Raw genomic sequence first — 8,200 nt, 5'->3', positions numbered from 1 at the left:
TGTCCCCACATATCTCATCCATTCTATCCCCGCTTCTTTTTCAGACAGTCTGTGACTATATATGCGGTTAGGTGCATGTTGTACACATGCACCTAACCGCATATTATTGTACACATGATTATATGTGTGGTTAATCATACAAGTGTAGTCGCACTGATAGTCGCGTGCATAGCCACACGAATAACCAAGTGAATGTTTTTTCATATATAGTTTCTTTAAAATTTTCATGGCTCTTGACATTTTTGTGCTCTTCATTTGTTGGAGTGTTGGAAGGCCCTTGTCCCAAGGTAGAGTTCCACACATGAACTCTCTCACTAATGAGCCACAATCCCAACTATATAGCCCACTCATAGCCCAATGACCAATGCAGGCTATAATATAAATTGTTCCTTGAGAGGCCCCTCTCTCCCAAGGTAGAGTTTCACACATGAACTCTCTCACAAATGAGGCACAATGCCAACTATATAGCCTAGTGACCAATGCAGACTACAATATAAATTGTTTCCATATGGCCTCTAATCACAAGCCTTGTTATGTTCAAGTACGAGACATAACACTATTTGAAGTGCAAAAAAGAAACTATCTACTTCTTCAAGAAACCTTTCTAACCCCTACTCATCAGTACTTGTGGTGCATTTAGAGCACCACCTTGTAACCTATTTGTTGAGGCCATAAATGAAAACCTCAATCTACACATGCCTAACAATCTGCTCAAATTCTCAATATCCCATTCATTGAGAAATGGTGGGTGGTGTGCCACATCATGAGATCTACAATTGACTTACTCTTGAACATATGTTGTCTCTCAAGGTATGATGGGGAAGTGCCTCAAAACCTTGACCAAAAGTTTCTTTGCTTGTAAGTCATCTCTGTAATGATAGGCCCCACACACAACAAACAAGTTACAACTTCCTCATGTACTAATAGAGAACACAATCATTTGGGCATGCATGGACATAATCTCTCTCTCTCTCTCTCTCATGCATGCATAGAGAGCATAGAGCTTTCTTGGAATATTCTATAGGGCATTTGTCTACAATCATCTCAAAGCTTCCCTTAGTGGTGGAGATAGGTTGAGTGAGTTCCAATTGAAGCCATGAAATCTCTCACTTGCCTCTCTCTCCTCATGCTTTAAACACTTAAGCTAGCTAGTGGGTGGGTTATGAGGTGGTGGTGGTGCATAAGTGGACTATGCATCGATAATACAACATCTCTGACTTATACCTATAGTTGAGGTGGTGATTCGGCATGGTGGTTGCCGCATCGACATGCTATAGACTAATGATATGTCTCCCATGTCACTCCGTGCCTATTGTAGTGTCCACGCGCTTCACACTTGCGAGCTTCTCCACCACCTACTCCATGCACTCTAGTGACGCTCGCCATTGGGAATGATTCAAATGCTAATGCCATGCTGGCAAGATTGAAATATACCAATGTCATGTGGGAGAATCTAATTAGTGACACATCATCAAGGTAAAGTTCTTCAAGTCAAAAATGGGAATAAACTCAAGGAATCATGTTGTAGAAGATGTTCTTGAAAAATGCGAGTACAAGTACACATGTACAAGCCATGTGAAGACTAGGTAGTTAAGTGCAATTCTAGAGCAATTCACATGCTAAATGAGATCAGTACTAAAACCTTTAAGATCTCAAGTGAAGGATACAAATCTAGTAAGAAGAGATAGAGTTTCTTGCATACTTTTGAAAAAAAAGAAAAGAATAAATGAACCTCAAGTGTGAAGTGTGGATAGTCTAGGTGTAGAGCAAGTGGGCTCTGTGTGTGTGTGTGTGTGTTTGTGTTGTTTGGATATGTATGAACTTCAAAAACAAGGCCAAGAACCACAAAAAGTTGAGAGCAAGGGGGTGATGTGGTGGTGTTGTAGGAGGAGCTTCTCTTCTCTATATCTTCATATTATCTTAAGGAAGAGTTTTAGAAAGCTACCGCATGGCAATAATTTGGAGGTTCGAGGAAGTTTGGTAGAATTTGATTTTGGAAACCTCAAAAGACGTGTGAAGCACGGGTTCCCAACTATTCTAATTATAAGGTGGGTGAGTTCCTGAAGCAGTCGGCCAAGCGTAGACATCTGGCCAAGCGTAGACATCTGGCATTTGATGATTGGTGAGGAGGTTGGGGGACAAGTTGTCACGGGCCATGCTACTGTGGTTGCCATTGGTTGTGTTATTGGGGGGCAAGTTATAAAGGGCCGCTGCACGTTGTGAAGCTCCGATGGCGGGCAACGCCTCCTCATCATCTAGAGGCAGGCGTTCATACGACGCATCGAGAAAACAGGCAGCCAGGATCACCACAGGACCCGCCGCTTGCAGAGCGCCCACAACGCTTCCACCCACAACCTGACCCTGGCCACCGCTTAGGTGTACGGTTAAGCCGCCCCCCCCGGGCAGCAGGGCTGGCGGCGGAAGAAATACGCCGGAAATCGAAAGGATCTCGAAGCGGCCGTGCAAGGTGATTGTGGCATCGGGCGCTGCGCCAGGTTGCCGGAGTGTGACGTTGGCGACTGTTCCGCTGCCCCTAAGGATGCACACGCCGCACTGTCTCCGGCACGCGACGGTGGCTAAACTTTCGATTACATCGCAGCCGTTGGCCACCTCCAGGACATGGGTTCGCAGCGCATTTGTGCTATCTCCTGCTATGAAGGTAGGGGGCTTGGCCTTGTTTTTGGAACCGGGAGGCCGCCCTCTAGGCCTCCGCAGCTCTTCTCCTCCCTCCTCACGTCCTGTCGTGGCTGACAAGCCAGACATTCCCTTCCCAGCTGACAAAAAACAACAAATCAACGGAAAATGAGAGAGAGAGAGAGAGAGAGCTAAGCTAACATATAATTGAGGTGGGTTTCAGTCAGCCACATATAATTGATTGAAACCCATTACGGTTAATATTGCAGAATAAAATATTCTAGAATTGAATAATAATCAACCACGTATAATTGATTGACACCCACGACAGTTAAAATTCAGATCAACAAAACAAGATTGGAAAACTTAAAAAAGCATTCCGATTTTGTATTTAGCATGAAATTTGATGATAAGGAGATCCTAAACTTAGTCTGACTCACCCCAAAAAAAAAACAATTTGTCTTTCAACTTGTGTTAGCCAACTAGGAGGGAATTAAAATCACAGACAACATTTGCTTATAGGGTGTTTTGTAATTAAGGTAGTATAGGACGAAATCACGTTATTGTAATTAATACTAGTACACCTTTTTAAATTTGATGTGGATTGTCAAATCTCCTTCATTAAAATTAGTTATAAGAGTAGTACACCTTTATTAAAATTAGTTATAAGAGTAGTACACCTTGTTTATTAAAAATATAAATATAACTTTATTTATGTTCCCAAAGAAAAAGTTAACATTAGCAGTGCTCATTGAAAACCATTTTTTAAACCATGCAAAATAAGGGCCACTATCTAAAACAACCGCTATTTTGAAAATCCAACTGAAACCAATGAGTGCTAGCTCATCTGGTAGAGCGTTGGTCTCTACTCCCAAGGTCTTGTGTTCAAGTCTTGGGGGCCTCGTTAGGTACCTACCCTTGATGGGTTGATTATAAGCATGTACGATGGGTTCGCCAGCCCTCATCTCGGCGGGGCCGCCTCCCCTCACAGAGGCTAGGTGTTTGTGTTTTTAAATTTCCTGTACCTTCGAAAAAAAATAAAAAATCCAACTGAGCCTCCAAGAGAGTAATTTTTCAATCGGTGTTAAAGGAAGGAGGTAATTTTGATGTGGTCCTATAAAAACATAGAAAAATTCAACCGGGACTTTTTATACACTTTAATGAAACCTTTATAAGACTTTTATACACCTTAATGAAACCTTTATGAAAGGAGAAATACTAATGTAAAGAAGAAAAAATCAACCGATATTTTGAAAATCCAACCATGCCTCAAAGAGAGTAAATTTTCAACCGACATGAAAGGAAGGAGGTAATTTTCAAATGACTTTTTATACACCTTAATGAAACCTTTATGAAAGGAAAAATACTTTTTAGACCCTGTTATAAAGGCATATAGTTACGAAACCTTTATAAGACAACACAGGGGACAACATTTATTCTAAACAACCTAACTAAAGACATGCATACTATATAACGACTTAATTTCTAATTAGTCTCTACAAACAAATACTTTACTAAACATGATAATTCTTCTTTTTCACTTTTTAGTTTGAACAAGTGCTAGAATAATGTTCAACTCTATTAATCCTTCAATCTTCACTTTCACTTTTTAGTTTAAACAAGTGCTAGAAGAATGTTCGACTCTATTAATCCTTCCACATGTAAAGTTAATGTAATCTCATCTTACCAATCCATGTGGCTTACAATCAATATAATCTTTTTTTGATACAAACATACTAACATTCTACATAAGATTTATTAATAACATTTACATATACATGTCCCCATCACCATATACTTTGGAACATTGCTATTATTATCCTTATTTACCTAAAGAATATAACTAAAATTTCATCCAAGACCATAAAGATATTATTCTCTATAGAACTCAAATCCAACAAGATTAAGAACAATGATTGACAAAGTAATCTTCTCTACATTGCGAAATTTTAACAAAAAACTTTAACTTGAATTATATTAAAAAAATAACACCTTTGTCTACACACTGCATGTAGACAACTTATTTGCCCAAAAGCAAATTCCAAAACATTACAATCATTCCTCCCTTGTCTTCCATCATGTTTATGTCTCTACTTGAAACTCATAAACACTTGAGAATAGATTCAAGAAAGCTTATTGATGTTGTCCCTAATTACATGCAGATTCCTTTATTATGATTTACACACCTCCTTAGAAGCCCCCAACAATGGAGTAATAAGCCAACAATAACCAATCACTTGATTTGCATGCATCATCATGAACTGAGTGTACGTATGATTGTTTGTGACATTGAAATTTCAATTGAGAAACCTAGAGACAACTGGTTGTGGACATATGCACCATAGAGTGAGAGTTGGCTATGGGCATCTACCACATGGACATAAAGACAAGGCTATTTTTAACATTTATAATTTCAATTGAGAAACCCTAGAGGAACTGGTTGTGAGCACATGCACTATAGAGAGATGGGCATCTATAACATGGGCATAAAGATAAGGCTAGCGCAACATGGGCAATGTGCATTGAAGCAAGGTGTGGCCGAACATGTGTGTTTGGATAATAAGAGAAAGTGGAGGTGATATAAAGATTCATAGAAAATAGCCTCAGCTTTAAGTGTCACCTTTGTTTTGCTGTCAAAAGATATGACCTACACACAACACCATGTCTTTACATAATTGCATATAAATCATTTAAACTAAATCGTCATGATAATGTATAAAATAAACTAGCCAAAAATTAACCATGCTACCTTGCAAGGTTTGTATTATAGCAACATCCATAGCTTACACATACAATAGTGCCCATGACAAGTCTGATGAAGCTGCACCAATGCATAGGCTTTACTTGTCTCAAGTACCTTCACATTAATTTATCTAACATGAAGCAGCATTGTAATTCCAGTATACATGTTGAGTTCAGTATGCATGCTGCATTCAATATGCATATTGAATTTAGAATTTAATTAATTAATCAGAATTATCCTATTTCCAAAAACTAATAATGAAAATTTACCATTGATATATTACATGGTTGAATAAACAAATAAAAATCTAACATACTTATGCTCTGTGGTACTAGAAATCTATCTCTATTCACATGTATAAGATCTTTAATAGAGACTACCTTGAGTATATAATAAATAAACTCTACAAAATCAAACATTATTAGATTTTAAGAAAACACATTGATTCTTTGTACTTTGTATATAGAAGCACATTGCATATGGACTTTAAGGTGGAATTGTACATTAAATATATGTAGGAGCTCGGGTTTTTCCCTTGTGCTCCCAAGGGTTTTTTTACTCGCAGCTGGAGACCTTTATTTGAGTGGGGGTGTTGGAGCTATATATAGCTAGCCCTAACTCACTCTAGGTCTTGCCTGTATATATGTGACTTGTGACTAATATGATTCATTCTTGTGGAGCGTATGTGGTGTCTCTTGTCTTGTCTCTCTCCCTCTCAATACTCCTCTTCTTTGGCTAGGTCAAGGCAACCTTCTCCAAACTCCCTTAGCGGCGTACAAGCTTCAAAAAAAGATAAGAGGTAAGCCCTTAACTGAACTCTTTGTACTTTTTTGCACCTTTGGGTGCTATGGATTATTTTTGTTAAGTTTTTGTTTCCTATGCATAATGGTTAAGCTTAATGCATTATGTATAGTGCATTAAGCTTATTGCATTAATGCTTAATCTCGTATGCATTATATATTAAGATTAATGCATTATGTATTATGCATATGCATAATGCATTAAGCTTATGCATAATGCATTAAGAAAATGCTTAATGCATTGTGCTTATTCAGTTAATACATTAATGCTTATTCACTTAATGCTTAATCCATAATACATTAATGCATTAAGCTTATGCTTAATGCATTAACCCTATGCATTAATGCTTAATGCAATATGCATTATGCAAAATACATTAAGCATAGGCTTAATGCATTGTGCATAATGCATTAATTCATTATGCATAGGGCATTAGCATAGGCTTGATGCATTAATGCATTATGGATAATGCATTAAGCCTATGCATTAATGCTTCATGCATAAGCATAATACAGTATGCATTAAGCATACGCTTACTGCATTGCGCTTAATAACTTAATGCTTAATGTTTCAAGCTTGTTGCATTAGGCATTAAGCATATGCATAATGCATTAAGCATATGTATAATGCATTAAGCATTAAGCATTAAGCATATCCATAATGCATAATGCATTAAGCATATGCTTAATGTATAATGCATTAAGAGTAATGCATTAATTCTTATAATGTATAATGCATTAAGAATTATGCTTAATGCATGATTGCATTTTGCATTGTGTTTCATGCATAATTCATTAAGTGTAGTGCCAATTATGCATTATGTTTATGCGTAGAGTATGCATAGAGCATATGTATGCTCTATGTAATATATGTATGCATATGTAAGCTATGTATGCATTATGCATTATGTTTATGCATAGAACATTCATAGAGCATGCTGTGTGATGTTTTTATACATATAGCTTTTCATGTAATGCATGATTTATGTGAGCTATCTTTTTATGTAATGTTTTTATGCATTAGATGTGTCCATCCCTCAATAATAGGAGGTCTCATGAAAGGAGGTGCGCAAAAGAGGGAAAACAAATTCTCACCAATTTCAGCATTAAGGACTAGAAAAAGGCATGGAAGAAAGCCAAGGAGGCTACTCCACACCACCCTAAAGAAAAGGCAGTGCATGCGAGTCTGCTGAAGTACGATGTGAAAAAAGATGAGCTCGGAGGAGAGGCAGGCTGGCTTGCATGAATTTTAGGTTCTCTTTTTGCCATTTTCACTAAGTTTACTTCATGTGTTGTCATGATTTTCATATCTCATGCATGTTGTAATGTGTTGTAGGAAAGCGTAACACCCAATGTATGGGGAGAATAGGTATCACAAGCATCACAACAATGCCAAAACTTGGGAGTGGATCAAATGCTAGGGAGTCATCTCACTGAAATGGATATCCAATGAGCTTAGCATGTAGTAGTGAGATTTGGTTTATTTTTTTATTTTGATTTTTTTGATGTTTATCCTTTTTCCTTTGAAGTTACTTGACTCACAAGAACTAGGCATGGAAGATTCCTTTTTTATAGGACTAGGAATTTTCTTTCCAAGGTTTGTTGATGCTCCATTGGGAACCTTTGTAGTGATTATGGTCAACTCGTTTTGGAAACAACTATTTATTTCTCAAAATAGCAAGGCTATTAGCTGATGCACAGCTGGAGTCACGTGCTCAACGCCATAATGATGTGCCGCTAATTGTTATACCTAGCATGCAAAGACGTGTTTTATGTGAGGATCTGCCAACTGGAAACAGTTACTGCCCACGTTGCGCTCCTCTGTAGAATCAGCTATGAAACTACTAAGCTTGTCACAACTACTTCCCACAACGTGCTCCTCTGGCTACATAACTACTAAGCTTGTCACAACTATTGTCACGACGTGCTCCTCTGCAGAATCGGCTACATAAGGCGTAGCTTCTGCTTTTCTGAGATACCAGGTGCAGCTTTAGCAACTCCATTGTCTTTAGCTTCACATCAA

At 38.0% G+C, this 8,200-nt stretch overlaps 1 pseudogene; it reads right to left on the bottom strand.

Annotated features, from left to right (window-relative positions):
* Positions 1 to 2,037: 2,037 nt before the first annotated feature.
* LOC147610535 (AT-hook motif nuclear-localized protein 22 pseudogene) lies at positions 2,038 to 2,763 on the bottom strand (annotated as a pseudogene).
* Positions 2,764 to 8,200: the final 5,437 nt, after the last annotated feature.

The sequence above is a fragment of the Cibotium barometz genome, chromosome 49 (genome assembly GCF_041138505.1).
Source record: "Cibotium barometz isolate CiBa-2024 chromosome 49, ASM4113850v1, whole genome shotgun sequence".
In the NCBI taxonomy this organism is placed as follows: Eukaryota; Viridiplantae; Streptophyta; class Polypodiopsida; order Cyatheales; family Cibotiaceae; genus Cibotium; species Cibotium barometz.
This window is presented reverse-complemented; position numbering and strand designations above follow the sequence as displayed.